At 43.7% G+C, this 21982-nt stretch overlaps 1 protein-coding gene across 1 annotated transcript in view; it reads right to left on the bottom strand.

Moving 5' to 3' along the window:
• GRIN2B (glutamate ionotropic receptor NMDA type subunit 2B) overlaps positions 1-21982 on the bottom strand; it is a 436266-nt gene that overhangs the window by 11672 nt on the left and 402612 nt on the right. The gene's annotated exons all lie outside the window — the stretch shown is intronic.

The raw sequence follows: 21982 nt of genomic DNA, 5'->3' as shown, positions 1-21982 counted from the left end.
ATGTACACTGCACAAAACCAGGGATGATGGGAATGAGCTATTAGCTTAACTGCAGTGGGCTGGTTGCCTTTATTTCTGAAAATTGTGTGAAATCTGCTTCCAGGTCCCATCATTGGACTATTAAGGCTCTAAGATGTAAGGCAAGCTACATCACACTCCTGAAAATCACTTGTTGGGTAGCAAATATGTTTTGCTAAGAAATTCTGTCTTTACTTTCCTTGATGCTTTAAAAGCCCATATGTATCCTACATGAGTTGTAGGAGAAATTGTAAAAGCAAATGCAATTTTAATTATGTTCCCTCTTGTGTTTAAGAACTGAGAGTGGATTGCCAGGGCATAGCATAATAAAGGGAAATCTCTTGAATTTTCACCCCTATGACATCAGCTTTGTTTCTGGCTATTGCCCTGCAGTGAGCAGTCTGCATATTGCTTCCTGAAAGCACAATTCATGCATTTGTATCTTCATGGCCTCAGAGAGTCTGTTCCCTCAGCATGATCTCACCTTTCTCCCTGGGCCAATTCATGTCCTTCACCTCATTCATGTAACTCAGAGCAATTTTTCAGGACACTTTCTATGAGCTCTTTCTTCCATCAAGTTTACCCAAGAGTGAGTCATCGGTACTTGGTGTTCTTGGTCTAGATCCTTGTAATTAATACTACAAATTCATTTACTTTCTAAATAAGCTGGCCAAGTTCTGAGAGCTGGTCTCTGAGGTAGTCAGGAAGCTCTAGATTGAGACACATATGGATTGAAGACTGGCTCTGAGTGTGTGTTAGTTGCTCAGTTGTGTCCAACTCTTTGCGATCTCATGGACTATAGCCTGCCAGCCTTCTCTGTCCATGGGGTTTCCTAGGCAAAAATACTGGAGTGGGTTGCTAGTTCCTTCTCCAGGTGATCCTCCTGACCCAGGGATTGAATCCAGGTCTCCTGCATTGCAGGCAGATTCTTTACCATCTGAGCCACCAAGGCAAATAACAGGAGCTCTCTGTGCATCATTTCCTCATATATAATAAAAAGACAGTAATGTCTACTTTTCAAGATTGTTGTGTGTATTAAATGATACAATGCATTGGAAGTACATGACACAGAATCTTGTACACAGTAAGTGCTCAATAAAGACTTCTTATATCAGTTTAAATTCATATCTACATTCTACATTCTCTAGTAAATTTCATACTCTCCAAGTTTCTCATTCTATTAGGACAGCAATGATCAGCTAGAGTATGACTGGAGTTCACAGTCATATATGCTATGCCCTGGTATAGGAAAGCCAATGTAGATATTTAAAGTCCACTTGGTTTCAATATTAAGTGAAGTGCAGTGAAAGTCACTGAGTCATGTCCAACTCTTTGCGACCCATGGACTGTAGCCTGCCAGGCTCCTCTGTCCATGAAATTTTCCAGACAAGAATACTGGAGTGGGTTGCCATTTCTAAGTGAAGATATCTTAAAAATCTTTGAAGGTACCTTTGAAAGTCTAACTTAGGAGTACTCTGAAGTTCTGGAGCTGTCTGGGCTTACAACCATTCTCCTTTATCCTTCCCTTGACGTGAGACACTTACAGCTTCTCAGAATATGGGGATTTCATGGGCCACTAAATATCACAGCACCAGTAACCATAAATGCCATCTTCATTGCTTAGAGTTGGCCGTAGTTAGAAGTAAGGTCATGCAGTGGGGTTAGGTAATCTGAGATGCATCAAAAGATCACTACTTTCTGACTTACCACAATGCTTTTTGCCATTAAGAGTTTTTGTTTAATTACTTTTAAGGGGTTGTGATTTTTAAGAAAATAAAGATACTACAAAAGAGTCAAAGAATTTTAGAGTTGTATGAACCACTCAAGGTTAACTAGTCTAAACCTTTAATTTTACAAATGAAGACAGAGGCCCAAGGAGGACAAGTTATCTGCTCAATGTCATACCACGGCAGTGATGGCTAACATTATCAGAAATCAACTGGCTTAATTAATAGTACTTCTCATGGTTCCCAGCAGATAACAAGTTTAAAGTAAATACGAATATGCTTTATTGGAAGAGACAGAATGCTATGCATAGAACTGCCAGTTGTAACACTTCAGATATTTGAAAGACAGTGTCCCACAGTCAAAAGTAGAGTATTCATAGATACCATGGCAGGCAGCAATATAACCAAATGTGCTCTCTTTAATCAGTAATTTCCCATTTTGTTAGGACAGTGAGAACTGATGCTTACAATGACTGAGATACTCTAGGGTCTAAGGTATTTTCTGAAACATCAATGAAAGTTGAAATCGTGTCCAGTACAATGTTGGTATAAATTTTTACATTCTAGTTTTTTGAAAATCAGTTGTCAATGTAAGATAGATATAATAATTATTTTCAAATTAAAAGTATTTTTATTGAAGTAGAGTTGATTTACAGTGTTGTGTTAACTTCTGCTTTGCAACAAGGTGATTCAGTTATATATGCACGCTAAGTCACTTCAGTTGTGTCCGACTGTTTGCAACCCTATGGACTATAGCCCACCAGGATCTTCTGTCCATGGGATTCTCCAGGCAAGAATACTGGAGTGGGTTGCCATGTCCTAATCCAGGGGTTCTTACCAACTCAGGGATCAAACCTATGTCTCATGTCTCCTGCACTGGCAGGCAGGTTCTTTACCACCAGTACAACTTGGGAAGCCCATTCATTATATATCTATATGTATATCTATATATATATCTATATATCTCATTTTCACTATGGTTTATCACAGGATATTGAATGTAGTACCCTGTGCTATACAGTAGGGACTTATTTTTCTATTATTGTACATATAACAGTTTTCATTTGCTAATCCCAAACACTTAATTCTTCCCTTCCCCACCAAGCCTTTCCCCTTGGGAACCACAAATCTGCTCTCTATAGATATGACAATTTTTGATTAACCAAATCAAATGGAATGTGATATCCATTTGGATATCACATAGGAAGGCCTCATGTCCTGATAAAGCTAGATTATGGAAATTTTCTGTGCTACTCTTTATTAACTTTGATTTCTAAATTATCTTTAGACCTCTAGATGCTGTTTTATATCTTTGAATACTTAAAAACTAAAGAAACAATGGAGAAACTGGAATATCCAAGATGATTTTGAAAAAGGGGGACAAAGTTGAAGGACTCATACTACCTGACTTTGAGACTTACAAAGCTGTAGTCATCATGACAGTGGGACATTAACACAGAGAGAGTAAAGAGATCATGAGAACAGAGTGCCCTCAACAGATCATCACATATGGTACAAAGGCGATTCAGTAAAGATACAACAGTCTTTAACCAGTGGTATTGGAACTCTATATGTAAAAAAAAGAACTTCATTCCACATCTCACAAGATATATGGAAATTAAGACTAAGTGGATCAATGTACCTAAATACAAGTCCTAAAACTATAATATGTCCAGGAGAAAATATAAGAGAAAGGCTTTGTCATCTTGAGTTAGACAAAGATTTCTTAGATCTGACACCAAAAGTATAATCCACCATCAAAAGCAAGTAAGTTGGGCTTTGTTAAAATGAAGAACTCTTTGAAAGGCACCGTTAAGATCATGGAAAGACAAGACACCGGCGAGATAAAAATCTCTGAAAACAGTTTAAAACTATTAAAGAACTAAAGGATTACATAACAACACAGCAAGACTGTGGTTACAGCATCTTCTGTAAGAAAATAGTCAGAAATAGCCAACACAAGAAGCATGGGAGGCACAGGCCTATGGAAAGCATTGGTCTCGAAGGCAGACAATTTGGATTTCAATTCCAGTTCTTTGACCAACTGTATGAACATGGGCTAGTTCTTTAACTTCATGGAGCCCCATTTTCCTGGAAGTATTGTTTTTAATTACTATTATGATAATATCTAGGATCACTTAACACAGTATCTGGCACATGGCAAATTCTCAAAACTATTAACTGCTTCCACGAGGGTGAAGTTCTCATACCTAAAACTGTCCCATGTTAGATTATGTCCCCTAAGATGGAAAACTCCTGTTTCCTAATTTGTTCCTTAAATTTGGCCAGTCTGGGGACCAAACGGGTGAGTGTATCACCCCAGAATCAGCCAGAGCAGAAGAAGTAAGCCAGCCTTTTCCTCTGAAAAATTCTTGTCCCAGATTGGTGAAGTTTAAATAAAACCTACATTTTTAAAACACTGTCACTGGAACTTGAATTTCACTAAAATTAATGGCCATGGAGAACTTTATTTTTAGCAAGGAAGAAGGAAAAGGAAGGATCTTCCAAATACCACCTTGATGTTTCCAATAAATGCCCAATAATAAAACTTACTCCAAGCTGTGAGGTGTTCTATGGCACTTGTTTTACCCGAACGGCAGTCAGTGCTCCTTGGGGTTTGGGGAAGGAGTAAAACTTAGTACTGTCCAGCACCAGGGGTCTTAAAATCCATGGAACAGGGAGGACTCTGAGAAAATTTTTTTTTTTTAAATTAAAGACCCCAATACACCAAGGAGACCAGCATGAATTTTATATAGTTATTCCTTATTAGTCACCTTTGGCTATTACAGAGCTTTCTTGAACTTGGAATGTTTCTCTATATTATAAAAACATGTGCTTAGTTGCTCAGTTGTATCCAACTCTTTGTGATCCTATGAACTGTAGCCCGCCTGGCTCTTAGTCCATGGAATTCTCCTGGCAAGAATACTGGAGTGGGTTGCCATTTCCTCCACCAGGGGATCTTCTTGACCCAGGGATCGAACTCGGGTCTCCTGTGTCTCCTGCATTGCAGGTAGATTCTTTATTTGCTGAATCATCAGGGGAGCCCCATAAAAACATAGAGAGGAGAACAAAAACACAGAAATGAAGAAATTTTGGGGATCAGTCTCATTTCACAGATGAGAAAACTGAGGCTCTGAAGAAACCAAGGAGTTGTTCCAGGCTACAGAGTGAAATAGGAGGACCAGCTTATAGGGCTTGACCCTTGAGCTGAGTCCTCTGACCGCAGCTCAAACACCAGCCGCCAGGTCCTACCTTTGCTCACCGGCAAGGAACTCTATGCATGTGTATGTGGGGCCACCTGGCGAGGGCACCCTTCCCTTCCTGGCATATCAGATGCCAACTCCCTCTTAGGGTTCAACCCAGGGCATCCAGCCATAACTGTAACCAGGCTCTCACCCAAGGGCAGAATGTTAAGAGACCTGTAATCTCACTTGATCTTCCTGGAGAGCTGCTGGGAATCAGAATTCAGCCATCTGAGAGGCTCAGATGACCATCTCAGCCCCCACATTAATGACCTCAAAGTGAGTGAGTCTTGGCTATCAGGGAGGGGAAAGGTGTGGAGGCAAGGACAAGGCTCCACCCCAACCCAGAGATGAGGGGACTTGGGGGCCCTGGAGTGGTACTGGCTAATGCCTTCCATTAGACAGGCCCTTCTGCAGCCTTCAGAGAGAAAGGGAAAAGGCAAGATGTCAAGGAAGTGGCGTCATCAACTCAATAGACATGAGTTTGAGCAAACTCCAGGAGATAGTGAAGGTGAAGGAAGCCTGGTGTGTTGCAGTCCCTGGGGTCGCAAAGAGTTGGGCATGACTGAGCGACTGAACAATAACAAGGGAGTGGAGATCTGGTCCATTTTGCTTGTTTATTAAATACATAAACTGATTTTACTATGTATATGGCATTATTAATTTGTTCATAGCAGCTACTAATACTCAACACCTATATATGTGCTGAGAATAACTCTCGTAACTCTTTTAATGATAACAGTTTAAATGCCTCCATTTATTTGATAAATATATATTCTGAGCATCTAATAGTGTACAGCCTGTATTTATGAGGATGCAAAGATGAAAACATCAGACTCTTGTTTTCAGGAAGTTTACATACCAGAGGGGGATGTAAACATTCATTCAGTTTTTCATCCCTTTACCTTTTCATTCATTCATTATTTCATTCTTATAGACATTCAGCAGGTATTTACAGTATCTATAACCATATTCTGGGTGCTGGGGATGCAATGTGACAGGAGAGGAAGAACCTGCCTTCAAGGAGTTCATACTGTAAACAAAGGGGACAGATAATAAACCTTTTTTTTTTTTTTTTGTAGTGGACTGGGGACTGTGCTGGTGGCCCAGTGGTTAAGAATCTGCCTGCCAATGCAGGGGACACAGGTTTGACTCCTGTCTTAGAAGATCTCACATGCCCCAGGGCAGCTAGGCCCTTGCTCTGTAACTACTGAAGCCCAAATGCCCTACAGCCAGTGCTCTGCAACAAGAGACACCACCGCAAGGTGAGTAGCACCTGCTCACTGCAACTTGAGAAAGCCTGCATGAAGCAATGTAGACCCAGTACAGCCAAAAATAAAATAAACTATAATGCATAGTTGACCAATACACAGCCACAGATTCTTTTCCAGTCCTTGTATAAGAGATGAGGCCTACACGCTATGAACTTAATTCTGATCTGGGCTTGTGACTTGCTTGACCAACAGAATGTGCAGAAAGAACACTCTGGGACTTCTGAGGCTTGGTCATAAGAGGCCTTGTGGTTTCCACCTGGGCCTCTGTATGAAGTCAACAGCCCCATGGGCTCCATGCCAGAGGTGTGATGTGTAGGCACTTCTGTCTCCAGGCTTGGCTGAACACAATCTTCCAAACACTCCAGTCGGGGCACCAGGCAACCTTGCCCGCATATCTGACCCACAAGTTGGAGAAATACAATGAAATGGCTCTTGCTTAAGCCACCAAGTGCTAGGGTAGACTGCTGTGCCGCCATAGATCACGAGCCCACAGGTGATCTCAAGTAGTGAAAACCAGGTTCTGGGAAGACATTGACGCAGCTTGGATACAAGACACAGGGTGACTGACTGGCAGGAAAACGAGTTTAGCCCAGCTGGCCTGAGAAGGCCTGTCTGAGAAGGTGGCATCTGAACAAAGCCCTGGATGAGAGGAGGAACTCGGCATGTGAAGATCAGGGGAAAGTGCAGCAAGTCCAGGGAACAGCAAACACCAAGGCCAGACAAGGAGACAAGCCTGGTGTGGCTGGTGGGCCAGGAGCCACGTGCGGGGCATCACGGAATCATGTGCCAGTGACAGAGGAGCCCAGAGCAAAGGGCGCGGTCCTGAACAGGCCTACAAAGGCTGAAGGCCCGGGGCTAAGAGATGAAGGGAGAGTCTTCTAGCAGGGCAAGAGGAGCCGAAGCGTTTCTAGACAGACAGCAGTCGGATTTAGACACAGGGCCCTGAGAGAGGCTGGGCATTTGTCATTCAGTTCAGTCACTCAGTCGTGTCCGACTCTTTGCAACCCCATGAATTGCAGCACGCCAGGCCTCCTTGTCCATCACTAACTCCCAGAGTTCACTCAAACTCAGGTCCATCGAGTCGGTGATGCCATCCATCCATCTCATCCTCTGTCGTCCCCTTCTTCTGCCCCCAATCCCTCTCAGAGTCTTTTCCAATAAGTCAACTCTTCCCATGAGGTGGCCAAAGTATTGGAGTTTCAGCTTCAACATCAGTCCTTCCAATGAACACCCAGGACTGATCTCCTTTAGGATGGATTGGTTGGATCTCCTTGCAGTCCAAGGGACTCTCAAGAGTCTTCTCCAACACCACAGTTCAAAAGCATCAATTCTTCGGCGCTCAGCTTTCTTCACAGTCCAACTCTCACATCCATACATGACTACTGGAAAAACCATAGCCTTGACTAGATGGACCTTTGTTGGCAAAGTAATGTCTCTGTTTTGTAATATGTTATCCAGGTTGGTCATAACTTTCCTTCCAAGGAGTAAGTATCTTTTAATTTCATGGCTGCAATCACCATCTGCAGTGATTTTGGAGCTCCCAAAGATAAAGTCTGACACTGCTTCCACTGTTTCTCCATCTACTTCCCATGAAGTGATTGGACCACATGCCATGGTCTTTGTTTTCTGAATGTTGAGCTTTAAGCCAATCTTTTCACTCTCCTCTTTCACTTTCATCAAGAGGTTCTTTAGTTCCTCTTCACTTTCTGCCATAAGGGTGGTGTCATCTGCATATCTGAGCTTATTGATATTTCTCCCGGCAATCTTGATTCCAGCTTGTGCTTCTTCCAGCCCAGTGTTTCTCATGATGTACTCTGCATATAAGTTAAATAAGTAGGGTGATAATAATCAGCCTTGATGTACTCCTTTTCCTATTTGGAACCATTCTGTTGTTCCATGTCCAGTTCTAACTGTTGCTTCCTGACCTGCATATAGGTTTCTCAAGAGGTAGGTCAGGTGGTCTGGTATTCCCATCTCTTTCAGAATTTTCCACAGTTTATTGTGATCCACACAGTCAAAGGCTTTGGCATAGTCAATAAAGCAGAAATAGATGTTTTTCTGGAACTCTCTTGCTTTTTCTATGATCCAGTGGATGTTGGCAATTTGATGTGTGGTTCCTCTGCCTTTTCTAAAACCAGCTGGAACATCTGGAAGTTCACGGTTCATGTATTGCTGAAGCCTGGCTTGGAGAATTTTGAGCATTAATTTGCTATTGTGTGAGATGAGTGCAATTGTGTGGTAGTTTGAGCATTCTTTGGCATTGCCTTTCTTTGGGATTGGAATGAAAACGGACCTTTTCCAGTCCTGTGGCCACTGCTGAGTTACCTCTCATTTGTCATTACTGGAGGCTAATAGATATGGCTGTGGTAAACGGAAGGCATTGGGGCTGAAGAGGGAGGCGGTGCCTGGGTCCCAAAGGGAAGTGAATTCTGCACAAAGTCCATGCTCTAAGGGAAAAGAAACAGTAGAACCCCTGGAGTTAAACTGCCTGTGTTCAAACTCCAGCTCTGTCTCTTGATAGCTGTGTGACTTGGAGCAACTTACTTAACTTCTCTGTGCCTCAGTTTCCATATTTGTACAGTGGGGCTAATAATGCTACCTACCTCATTAGGCTTCTTACCATTCAACAGATTAATCTGGGCAACATGTTGGCATAGTGCCTGGCACAAGTTAAACACACTAGATTAGCTATTATAACTGTTATCATCATCATTATCAGAAGCAACCAGAGAATTCTGGCTGAGTGTCAACACTGGGTTTTCGTGCTGGAAAGAGCCCTGAGGCATGCAGGGATAAAGGAGAGTGACAGGAGCTGAGAAGGAGATGCACTGGGATGAGGGTCTGGGTGCCAGGGAAAACAAGGAGAGCAGGAACATTGTAGATAATTCCCTACCACCCAAGACTGTGAAAGATACCACGTGCACAGCTAGATAAAATCAGGACCACAGGGTGTACACCAGTGCCGCAACCTGGCTTCCTGGATGGCTCTTGAAGGAGGCTGGATTTAAGCTGGAGGAGTGGGTTGGGTTTGGAAGGGTGGAGGTGGGGCATGAATGTCCCTTCCCATTAGAAGAACCCTCCACTATAAGACACTTGCTCCTTGGAAGTAAGGCTATGACAAACCTAGACAGTGTAGTAAAAAGCAGAGACACCACTTTGCCAACAAAGATCTGTATAGTTAAAGCTATGGTTTTTCCAGTAGCTATCTATGGATGTGAGAGTTGGACCATAAAGAAGGCTGAGTGCTGAAGAATTGATGCTTTTGAATTGTGGTGATAGACTCCTGAGAGTCCCTTGGATAGCAAGGAGATCAAACCAGTCAATCCTAAAGGAAATCAACCCTGATTATTCACTGGAAGGGCCGATGGTGAAGCTGAAGCTCCATTACTTACTCTGGCCACCTGATGCGAAAAGCCAACTCATTGGGAAAGACCCTGATGTTGGGAAAGATTGAGGGTAGGAGGAGAAAGGGGTGACAGAGGATAAGATGGTTGGATGGCATCACCGACTCAATGGACATGAGTTTGAGCCAAGTTGGAGAGAGAGTGAAGGACAGGGAAGCCTGGCATGCTGCAGTTCATGGAGTTGCAAAGTGTTAGATGCGACTGAGCGACTGAACAGCCACTGTAAGACACTCCTCGTCCAGCTCTGTTCCCACAGTGAGAGAGGAAACAGGTCCTCACAGGGAAGTTTTGAGGCCATGATGCCAGGAAAACAGAAAACACAAACCCTTCTACAGGCTTTTGTGCTGACCACTAGACACAGTCCAATGAGGTTCCTTAGCATTAGATCCTGGGAATGACAGCAGGCAAATCAAAGGAGGAGGTGGCAATAAGTCCCTTCAGGGGTAGCTGGGAACCCTGAAAGATGGCTTTTCTCCTTCAGTCAGAGTCCCATCAGCATATGCAAATTAGGACAAACCAGCACTGTGACCTTGCAGAGATGGATATTGTAACGTCCTGTTTGCAGAGTCCATCCACGTGAGATACAGAATCTGGGGGCTTTTGTCTGCAAAGCTTGACAATCCCATGCATAAATATTCATCCCAGCACTCCTGCTTTAACATTTGAATCACAAAAAGAATCAATGCCCAGATGCAGCTCAGCTCAGCCGTCTGAGGCACCCAGGAGAAAAGGTGGGAAGGTTTAGGCAGCAAGGGTGGCATTTGGTGATGTGCTAATGAAGAGGAGGTGGCAGAACGGCAGAATTTGGTGGGGAGCACGTTACCTACCCAAGTCCCATCCCATCATCACTGTTATTAGAATCAGTACCCTCTGTTTTCACAGGACTGTTTTATCATTGACTTCCTTTATTTTGACGTACAGTTCTACGAATTTTGTTATTCTAGTTATTCGTTCATTTTATCAATATACAGTCTGTGGAGTTGCTAAGAGTCAGACACAACTGAGAGACTAACACCACCATCACCGTACATAAAATGAGGGCTTCCCAGGTGGCTTAGCCGGTAAAGAATCCGTCTGCAATGTAGGAGACAAGGGTTTGATCCTTGGGTCGGGAAGATCCCCTGAAGAAGGAAATGGCAACCCACTCCAGTATTCTTGCCTGGGAGATCCCACGGACAGAGGAGCCTGGAGGGCTACAGCTCACAGGGTCACAAAGAGTCGGACATGACTGAAGCGCCTGAGCCCACACGTGTACATAAAATGGACTCTTTTTTGTTATTGATCTGTCTTTTAATCCATTATTGATAGTTTGGTTTTGCTTTGGGATCCAATCTGAGAATCTTTTGCTTTTAGTACAAGAATTTGCGCTACTTTTATTTATTCATAGGAAAAAATGTATCTGGCACTCATTTAATCTTCTTAGAGCTGTCCCTCTGTTCTAACAATAAAATTTACCATTTTAAATATTTCTAAATGTACGGGTCTGTGGCATTAAATACATTCATACTGTTGTGCACCATCACCACCACCCATCTCCAGAAATCTTTCATTTTCCTCAACTGAGACGCTGTACCTATTAAACAATAACTCCCCATTCATTCAATGAATTTTAATCACGCATTGAATCTTTTTAAAAATTTATTTATTTTTAGCTGTGCTGAGCCTTTGTTGCTGCTCGGGCTTTTCTCTAGTTGAAGTGAGTGGAGGCTACTCTCTAGTTGCACAATGGGCTTCTCGTTGTGGTGGCTTCTCCTGTTGAGGTGCATGAGCTCTAGGGTGCTCGGGCTTCAGTAGTTGAGACACGAGGGCTCAGTGGTTGCAGCTCCCAAGCTCTACAGCATAGGCTCAGGAGTTGTGGCATACGGGCTTAGTTGCTCTGAGGCATGTGGAATCTTCCCAGACCAGGGATCAAACCCATGTCTCCTTTACTGTTAGGTGGATCCTTACTACTGAGCCACCAGGGAAGCCCTGACCATGTACAGAATCTTGTAACCAGCAGCAGGACAGGACACAGAACAAGTCCATCACCTCCAAGAACTCCTGTATGTTCTTTGTCTAGAGTTGTTCTCCCTCCACCTTTAACCTCTGGCGAGCGCTGCTCTGTCCTCTGTCCCCACAGTTTTGTCTTTTCCAGAATGTCTGTCCTACGAACGAAATCACACAGCATGTAACCTATTGAGACGGGCTTTTCACTTCTCATAATGCCCCTGAGATTCATTCATGCTGCTGCTTGTATCTGAAGGTCATTCCTATTTATTGCTGAGTAGAATTCCACTGTGTGGGTACATTGGTTTGTTTATCCATTCACCCATGGAAGGACATTTCAGTTACTTTCAGTTTGGGATAATCATGAATGGAGCATGGATGTACAAGCTTTTGTATGAAAATAAATTTTCACTGAAGGTAAATACCTGGGAGTGGGAGCTGGTCATGAGTCACCCTCCTGTCTGGGACCTCCTCCCTCAAGTGTACCTCTTTTTGCATCTCTTCTCTCTCTTGACCTTTCCATTTTTCCCATGAATTATAAAGTAAATTAGCTCAGTTGGTAATGAATCTGCCTGCAGTGAAAGAGACCTGGGTTCGATCCCTGGGTCAGGAAGATTCCCTGGAGAAGGAAATGGCAGCCCACTCCAGTTATTCTTGCCTGGAAAATTCCATGGACAGAGGAGCCTGAGGGCTACAGTCCATGGGGTCGCAAGAGTCAGATACAACTTAGTAACTAAACCACCATGTAAAGTAGGTACATTCACTATTATTATCTTATTATTCTGCCTGATTCTCATTCCTTCCATAATATTATCCTACAGCTTATCTAGGATGATGTAGTTGTGTGTGTATGTGTGACTTCAGACTCTAAGCAACACCCGAAGGTGGCAGGGAATGGCTGGAGAAAGTGGTTCCTGTCCTCTTCCGTGGTGATCGGTGACTCTTTGTTTGCCCAAAGAAGAAGAAGGTGAGATGACAATACAGACCAGACTCCTTGCAGGTATGACCTTCACTGTTTGATGATCCATCAGTGCTCGGGAAGATGCGGAAAGGAGGCACAATGTGCTTAGCCGGAAAAGGCAGTGTAATGATGGAACAGTAAGCCAGAACATGGGTCATGGGCTTAGAAGATCTTAATTCAAAACTGAGTTCCACCCTCTATTAACTAAGCGACTTCATAAACAAACCACTTAGCTCTGAAACTGAATATCGACAGTGTTCTAAGAGCAGAAATAATGAATAGCATCTCATTACAGATCCTCCACTTCAAACCTGGGGCCCAGGGTAGCCACCCAGGGCCTGCCATGGAACAAGCTGGCTGTGGATATATAGTGACAGATTAGAAAGGCAGGCTGTTCATGAGAATTAGAATCTGATGGAAGGGGGGGAAAAAATTTGGTTTTCTATTTCATTCTACGTTATTCATTGGAGAGAATATTGTTAAAATTCATTTGGAACAGGTGACTGATTAACAATTACTGTGACAACAACACAGAATGTAGTTAGAAGATACAGGTATATCATCAAATTGCCCAAATCAACTCAGTTCTCTTGCTGGGTACCTGGAGAAATAGATTCCATTTTGCTACTGTCACAAACGGAGTTAGCATTCAGGAAGAACCTAACACCTTAGTCTTTTTGTTCTTTTTTTCTCTTGTTATTAATATTAGTCCTATGCTTGTCTACAGTGGCAAACACATCTAAATTTGCATGTGAAGAAACCTCACTTATACAATGGAATATTATTCAACCATTAAAAAGAAGGAAATAATGCCATCTGCAGCAACATGGAAGGACCTAGAGATTTCAAACTGAGTGAAGCAGGGCAGCAGAGAAGGAGCAATATTGGATGACACCCCTTATTTATGGAATCTAAAAAGAAATGATACAAGTCAACTTACAAAACAGAAAGATATAGACTTAGAGAATGAACTTAATGTTGCCAGTACACACTGCTGTATTTTAAATGGATTACCAACAAGGCCCTACTGTATAGAGCACGGGGAACTCTGCTTAATGTTATGATGCAGTCTGGACAGGACTGGGATTTGGGGGAGAATGGATACATGTATATGCATGGCTGAGTGCCTTCACTGTTCACCTAAAACTGTCACAACATTGTTAATCAGATATACCATAGCACAAAATAAAAAGTTAAAAAAGAAACCTGCCCTTGGCTCTAAGAAGCCTGGTAAGTAGTCTTCACAACTCTGGATGCTGTGCCTCTGGGGAAGGCAGCCCTTACCTCTCTGAGCTCAACATGGAGCTGGGGCTCCATGACAGGCTGCAGAGGGCAGAGCGTGATGGAGGACACAGTACTGGCTCACCTCCTGTCACTACCCTCCTGCTATGGCCAAAACAAGAGCTTGTAGAAAAGAAAATCGTTGGATTTCTAGAAAGGAGTTAATGACCAGTTTTTTTTTTTTCTCATTGTAAAACAGTCACTTCTTTTGTATTTTGCAAAATTTGCATCTAGAAGCCTTAATAAATATTTCCTAAAATATGTCATAAGAGTAAACAGTAGCATTCTAGTTCATGTTAGCTCGCTGAGGTCTGGTCCTTGAGCTGGTAGAGCAGAACAGGTGGGCTGATTCCTGTATTCACTTTACCACATCATAGTGTACCCTGAGGTCTTAGGTGTCTGGCCATAAAGTATCAGCATCAACACACATTTCATGGGAAACATCCATACATAAGTCGCTGAGCTCTGAAATGAGAATCTGAAATGAAATGGGACAGTAGATACAATTCCTACATTATAGTTCAACTGGAAATAAAACTGTTAAGACAATACAGACACAGCTAACACATCCATGTTAATGCATACACGATTTACATATAGTAACTCATTAATCTTCCCATCAACCCTACGTGCTCAGTCATGTATGACACTTTGCTGGCCCCATGCCAGGCTCCTCTGCCCATGGAATTTTCTAGGCAAGAATACTGGAGTGTGTTGCCATTTTCTACTTCAAGAGACCTTCCCAACCCAGGGATCAAACCAGTGTCTCTTGCATCTCCTGCATTGGCAGATAAATTCTCCTTACCACTAGTGCCACCTGAGAAGCCTTCAACCCTGTGAGGAAGGTATTATTATCCCCAGGTAACAGCCCTGGAAACTGATGCCCAGAGAGGTAAGTAACTTGAATAAGATCACCTAGCTAGAAACTAGTACAGCAAGGGTTCCAGTCCAGGGTCCTCACCCTTAACTGCAAAACACATCACAGAATTCTAGATACACAGAGTAGGTGCTCAGCAAACATGTAGAGTAGAAAAATCCAATGACTAAGGAATATACCAAGTTCCAAGTGGGACAAAAGGAAAGTAATGGCTCTGCAGGTTTAGAGGAGCAGAGATCATTGCGAGACTCCAGGGAGGAAGCAGCAATGCAGCAACCCCTACAGATGGGCCAAGGTTTATACAGGCAGACATGCAGTGAAGACACTCAAGACAAGAGCAAAGACGCAGAGGGACCCAGGCTCGGTGTCTCAAGGAAAGTTGGAAAGAAAGTTTGTACGTGCGAATGTGGACCACGGCGCTGGTGTCCAGGCAGGAGCCCTGCGCAGAGCACGGGGCATGGTCAGGCTGGTGAAGGATGCAGCATTAGGTATCATTATGCAGCTAAATCAACAGCTTGAAGAACATTAGAGGTCTGGGCTGGAATGTTCACTGGGGGGTCTGTCCAATTTCCAGGAGACAATAATGGGAGGAATATATGGAGAAGACACCTAAGTAGAGGCCTCGAAAGAATCTAAGTTGGCCTCCATATTGAGAAGGAGGAAAGAGAGGATGTGGCAGAGGGGCTCAGCCCCATCCTCCACTCCCATGGCTCTCCTCGCCGGCCCCGAGAGGCTACCCTGGCCTCCTGGAAGTTCCTAGAACACACCAGGCAACCTCCCACCTTAGCCTGCTCTGCTGTCCACCCAGAAGTCCCACACACCCAATGCTCCCTCACTAACCAGGTCAGAGACCTTCCTTGACCACCTGACTTCAAACTGCAGTTCCTCTGTCAACACTCTCTCCCTTCTCTGTTTTACTTGTCTCTGCAGCAGTGAACACCTTTTAAGATAGTATATGTATGCATGTTAAGTCGCTCAGTCGTGTCTGACTCTTTGCGACCCTATGGACTGTAGCCCACCAGGCACCTCTGTCCATAAGATAGTATATAATTGTCTTTTTCTTTCATTTTCTGCCCCCTCCCCTTTAGAATACAAGCCATATGAAGGACAAGATTTTTTTCTGTTTTGATCACTGCTGTGATCTGCTGTGACATGGAACAACGGACTGGTTCCAAATAGGAAAAGGAGTACGTCAAGGCTGTATATTGTCACCGTGCTTACTTAACTTATATGCAGAGTATATCCTGAGAAATGCTGGGCTGGAGGAAGCACAAGCTGGAATCAAGATTGCCGGGAGAAATATCAATAACCTCAGATATGCAGATGACACCACCCTTATGGAAGAAAGCAAAGAAGAACTAAAGAGCCTCTTGATGAATGTGAAAGAGGAAAGTGAAAAAGTTGCTTTAAAGCCCAACATTCAGAAAACAAAGATCATGGCATCCAGTCCCATCACTTCATGGCAGATAGATGGAGAAACAGTGGAAACAGTGGCAGACTTTATTTTTTTGAGCTCCAAAATCACGGCAGATGGTGACTGCAGCCATGAAATAAAAAGACTCCTTGGAAGGAAAGTTATGACCAACCTAGACAGCATATTAAAAAGCAGAGACGTTACTTTGCCAGCAAAGGTCCATCTAGTCAAGGCTATGATTTTTCCAGTAGTCATGTATGGATGTGAGAGTTGGACTATAAAGAAAGCTGAGAGCTGAAGAATTGATGCTTTTGATCTGTGGTGTTGAAGAAGACTCTTGAGAGTCTCCTGGACTGCAAGGAGATCCAACCAGTCCATCCTAAAGGAAATCAGTCCTGAATGTTCATTGGAAGGACTGATGTTGAAGCTGAAACTCCAATACTTTGGCCACCTGATGCAAAGAGCTGACCCATTTGAAAAGACCCTGATGCTGGGAAAGATCGAAGGTAAGAAGAGAAGGGGATGACAGAGGATGAGATGGTTGAATGGAATCACTGACTCAATGGACATGAGTTTGAGTAAACTCCAGGAGTTGGTGATGGACAGGGAGACCTGGTGTGCTGCAGTCCATGGGGTCGCAAATGAGTCGGACACGACTGAGTGACTGAACTAACTGAACTGTGATCTGCTCTGTAACTGCTGTGTCACCAAACGGTGCTTAAAACAGAACTTGAGACTTAGTGGCTCTCCATATGAATGATTGAAGGACTAAATGAGTGAATGAATTAAATAGCACAAATAAAGCTATTTATTATATTTTTTAAAAATCCCTCAAAATGTCCTCCTTACTGGTGAATGTATTACCGAGCAACACAGTTGAGACTGACTGATGCTCAGAGCTGGTGCTCTTCTGGTATCCCTGGTGAATAAGGAGTTAATATGTCCTCACAGCAGTGGAGGACATCTTTCTTGGCCCAGTCTCCGTTTTCCCTTCAAAAAATACATCTGAGCTGTGATCCCAGGAGAGCTTGTCAAATTAGGACTTGACAATGCGTGTGGATATTTCTTTGGCAGCAAAAATGTGACAGAGCTGGAGATGATTCTGATAACACAGGGATGAAGGAAACAGAGGCAGAAGGGCTGAGGCATTTGAGTTTCACCCTGAAGCCATCCTGTGCCTGACAAGTGGTCTTGGTGGTGTTTCTTCAACCTCCCCTTAGGTGAGACCATTACAAAGAGGTGTGACAGCCTCTGTCCACTCATGCCGACCCCCCACTCATGCCGACCCCCCAGACAGATCTGTGAGATGGCAGTCACTGTGCAGGTATTCTTATGAAAGTTGTGGGTGCTGGCAAAGAGACACAGACTTTAAAGAAGATGTTAAGTAAACAGTACAGATGGATTCACCGTGGAGAGCTCCAGCAGCTCATCCACAGTTTGGGGGAGACTGCTTGCTCAGGGTTACTATCAGGGTTTCCATATGCTAGGATGCCCTGGGAATTTAGGGGCATGCCAGCTATTAGCATGACAACCTGAGGTTCCTATCACAGTGAAAACAGCTTTAGAGTCACAAAGTTGGGGACGGCCAAGTTGAGGTCTGTGCCGGGGCAGGGCTGGGAATCCTGGGAGAGGCATGGCAGGGAGACAGACACACCTCTGCTCTCCTGGCCATTGATCAGCTCAGTCAATTCCAGACTGAGAAATGGAAACCCCAGCACATGCTCACACACTCACAATGTGCCTAGTGTACACAGAGCAGAACTCTTTGCTCTGACCAATGGAGTAGACCTCCCCAGCAGGGGACACTCCAGACTGCAGAGTGTTAGTGCTGGGAGGGGGCTCAGTGACCCCACAGTGCCCACTAAATCCCCTTCTGGGTTCACTAGGGACCCACACGGGTGTGAACTTCAATACGTCCTTCAGTAAAGGGACATATCTAATCTTGATATGGCATTTCCCAGGACACATTCTGCCATGAATTTTTTTTTTTTTTTTAAGAATACCCATTATGTCTCCCAGGACACTTGTGGGCTGTGAAACAAAGTTTGAGAAATGCTGATTGAACGATGCCCTAGTTGTACAGAGTGGGAAGCAGAGGCCTGGGCAGTCTGACCTATCCAGGGCCACAGGGCCATCCCCAGTTCCTCTCCCCTCCATCCCCTCCCTCATCTGGTCACCACATGTGTTAAGCAGCAACTCAGCACCAGAAGCTGCATGAGCCTCAGTGATGAGTGAGACAGAGGATTCTACGCCTGGGGATAATGAGGATCCAGTGTGATTGCCTCATCCTTGATGGGCCTCCAGTTACAAGGTGGACATCACTATTTTATGGTGACTGCTGTGCTCGTGCTTGGTTGCTCAGTTGTGTCCGACTCTTTGAGACCCCATGACTGTAGCCTTCCAAGCTCTGTCCATGGGGATTCTCCAGGCAAGAATACTGGAGTGGGTTGCCATGCCCTCCTCCAGGGGATCTTCCCAACCCAGGGATCAAACCCATGTCTCTCACATTGCAGGTGGATTCTTTATCATCTGAACCACAAGGAAAGCAGTAAAAGATCAATAACCACATCAAGAGAGGAATGGATTTGATTTTTCCACTTGACAGGGTTAAGCCAAAAGCTCATTCACTTTCAATGTTTTTGCTGAGAATCAGTCTAACTTATGGTAATTCACACTCCTCTTAAGGGTTACCTTTGTCAGACATGCTCGGTGAGCACCACCATGCCACCAGCTACTGGATGTAGATAGGGCATAGGAAAGTAGACCCGAAAGGTGAAAAATGGTTTAACAGATTGTGTTTAATGTGTATTTATGCCAGAAAAATCTTTGAGACTGGCTTCACTTTTAATAATTCCTTCATATAAGCTGGGTTTAATCATAATTTATCTCTTTTCCTCCTAAAAGTGGCAAGTGGCATTGCTATAGTTATTTCACCTGCAATGTAGGAGACCCTGGTTCAATTCTTGGGTCAGAAAGATCCCCTGGAGAAGGGATAGGCTAACCACTCCAGTATTCTTGGGCTTCTCTGGAGGCTCAGACAGTAAAGAATCTGCCTACAATGTGGGAGAACTGGGTTTGATTCCTAGGTTGGGAAGATCTCCTGGAGCGGGGCATGGCAACCCACTCCAGTATTCTTGCCTGGAGCATCCCCATGGACAGAGGAGCCTGGTGGGCTACCAGCCATGGGGTTGCAAAGTCAGACACGATTGAATGACTAAGCACAGCACACCTCTTGTTACATCAGTAATGGGAAAGCAGAAAGCACTTACATGGGTACACAGAGAGCCTGCCGTACCCTGCTCACATATAAGATGAGGAGCAATCAGGGACTTTGGACAAAATCAAATATTTTGCCAAATAAATCTTTCCAAGTCAAATAAATCCTGAAATCACTTTGTAAGTTAAGATCTGGAGAGCTACAATAGTGGTATTATTCAGTATTCTTATACACCTGTTTGATTTAGATGATTTGACAATAGAAATCACAGGATGAGCAAATTCTGACTACAAATACCCAATATTTCTCTACATTACCCTCTCTTCCTCACCATTAGTGATTAAACTATCCTCTACTGTTCCTCACATCTGAATGGCTAATAAAGAAAAGGAAGTATTGGTTTACTCTATGAACACTTTGAATTATGTAACTATCTTCTCACTCATTTCATTCATTGATTAAATAATTCATTAACTCATCCTTCAACAAATATTTGAGGATATGTATTTGCCAGATTCTATTACAGTTACTGTGAGTGTATCAGTAAATAAGGACAAAAATTCCTGCCTTCGTGGAGGTTACAGTCTAGTAGAGAGAGACAAGTATACATCGTGAATATGGTAAAAATAGGTGGTGCTAGTGGTAAAGGACCCGCCTGCCAATGCAGGAAATGCAAGAGATGTGGGTTCGATCCCTGCATTGGGAAGAACCCCTGGAGTCAGAAATGGCTACCCACTCCAGTATTCTTGCCTGGAAATCCCATGGACAGAGGAGCCTGGCAGGCTATAGTCTATAGAGTTGCAAAGAGTCAGACATAACTAGTGACATGGCATGCAAACACAAAACACTCATAAAGCAGATAGGACTTAAGAGATGAGCCAGGAGAGTGCCAACACTGGCATGACATTTGCATTTGCTGCCTGCTACCTGAAGGAAGAAGGACTGGTTGTCACGCCATATAACATAATTTCCACTAATGGGAAAAAAAGAGAAAAACAGACAGGGAGGGAAAAACCTGTTTTAGAACCTCTTCCAGATTTTAGGTGGCTGCTTAACTGAGGACCTGCCCTACAGGATGTCCTGGGCTTAGACTGTCTTTTAGGGACATATAATAAGTCACCATTGCCTGGAAACTCTTGTCTCTATTAATGTACTTTCCTGTAAGAGCCTTCCTCCTTGAGTCTTGGTCTGGTGTGAATTTTCAGAAGAACAACTTCAAGTTTGCATTAGATAAGAAACATTAAAATTTATTTTTCCACTTAAAACCCAAGGTGTGTCTCATCTCAGGCTTGGAGAGAGACTTTTTATAGAATAAAGCAAACGAGAGAGAATTACTGGCAGGGTAGCTTGCTTATGAACTGCAATATATATTTGGGAGAACAATCTAGATGAATTTCATGTCACATTCCTATTTTGAAGACCCTTATCTGGGTGTACATAATTAGAGGTAAATGTGTGCACTAATTGGGTTATTGTCTCAGCCGCCTAGTAGGAAGTTATGCAAGCTTCCTTATCAAGCTCCATGACCATTCTTTAAAGATACCAGCCCACTGGGTTCTTTCAATGGTTCTAAGTGCATGTGTCATGTTCCCTTTGTCAATGGTTTACAGAGAACCTAGCCTACTTTAAAACTAGCCTGTACAAATGGCAACCCACTCCAGTGTTCTTGCCTGGAGAATCCCAGGGACGGGGGAGCCTGGTGGGCTGCCGTCTTTGGGGTCGCACAGAGTCGGACACGACTGAAGTGACTTAGCAGCAGCAGCAGCATACATTTCAAATCAGGAGCTAATTAACAGAATGGAAGAAAAGTCTCTGTGTGTGTGTGTTAGTCACTCAGTCGTGTCTGAGTCTTTGTGACCCTGTAGACTGTAGCTCACCAGGCTCCTCTGTCCATGGGACCCTCCAGGCAAGAATACTGGAGTGGGTTGCCATGCCCTTCTCCAGGGGATTTTCCCGAACCAAGGATCGAACCCCAGTCTCCCACAGAGCAGACAGATTCTTTACCGTATGAGCCACCAGTTTCTACTCAATGCCAAAGCAAACTGTAAAGAAAGACATTTCTCTTTATGAAAAGACAGATGGGCCATCTGGTGAAAGGGAAGACATGAGTGCTTGAGTGGGGAGTGTGGGGGTCACTTATTAAGCACACAGAGAAAGGTCCCATTTTCTTTAATTACTTAGATGATGGAATGGAAAACTTGCTCCTTAAATCTGCTATGACACTAAATTGGATTGGATGGCTGGCCATTTGGAAATAGAATTAAACACCAAAGTAGTAAGTCTGGCATGAGGAAAGAAGATATTAAGAAGATACAGTTCAATTAGAGAGTGTACAAAGGAACTCTCACAGGATGTAAAATCACACTGTCCCAGAGCAAGAAGGGGCAGGAACTGGCTTTGTCAAAGCATGGTCAGGAAGTATCATGGAGCCCTAGTGGACCACAAGCTACATGAGCTGACAACATAGTGCTGCAATTTAAATAGGGAGCCTATAATGGGAAGCTAAAGAGAAATGTGGCAGGTGGGAGGGACCTGGTCAGGCCCTGTGATGGGTCAGTGGGAGAGCTTTTGATTACTGCTT

This window comes from Bos grunniens, chromosome 5, assembly GCF_055505025.1.
Source record: "Bos grunniens cultivar Pamir isolate PY7600 chromosome 5, Bosgru_T2T1.0, whole genome shotgun sequence".
Classification (NCBI taxonomy): Eukaryota; Metazoa; Chordata; class Mammalia; order Artiodactyla; family Bovidae; genus Bos; species Bos grunniens.
Note: the sequence above shows the minus strand (reverse complement) of the source record. Positions and strands in the feature narration are given on the sequence as shown.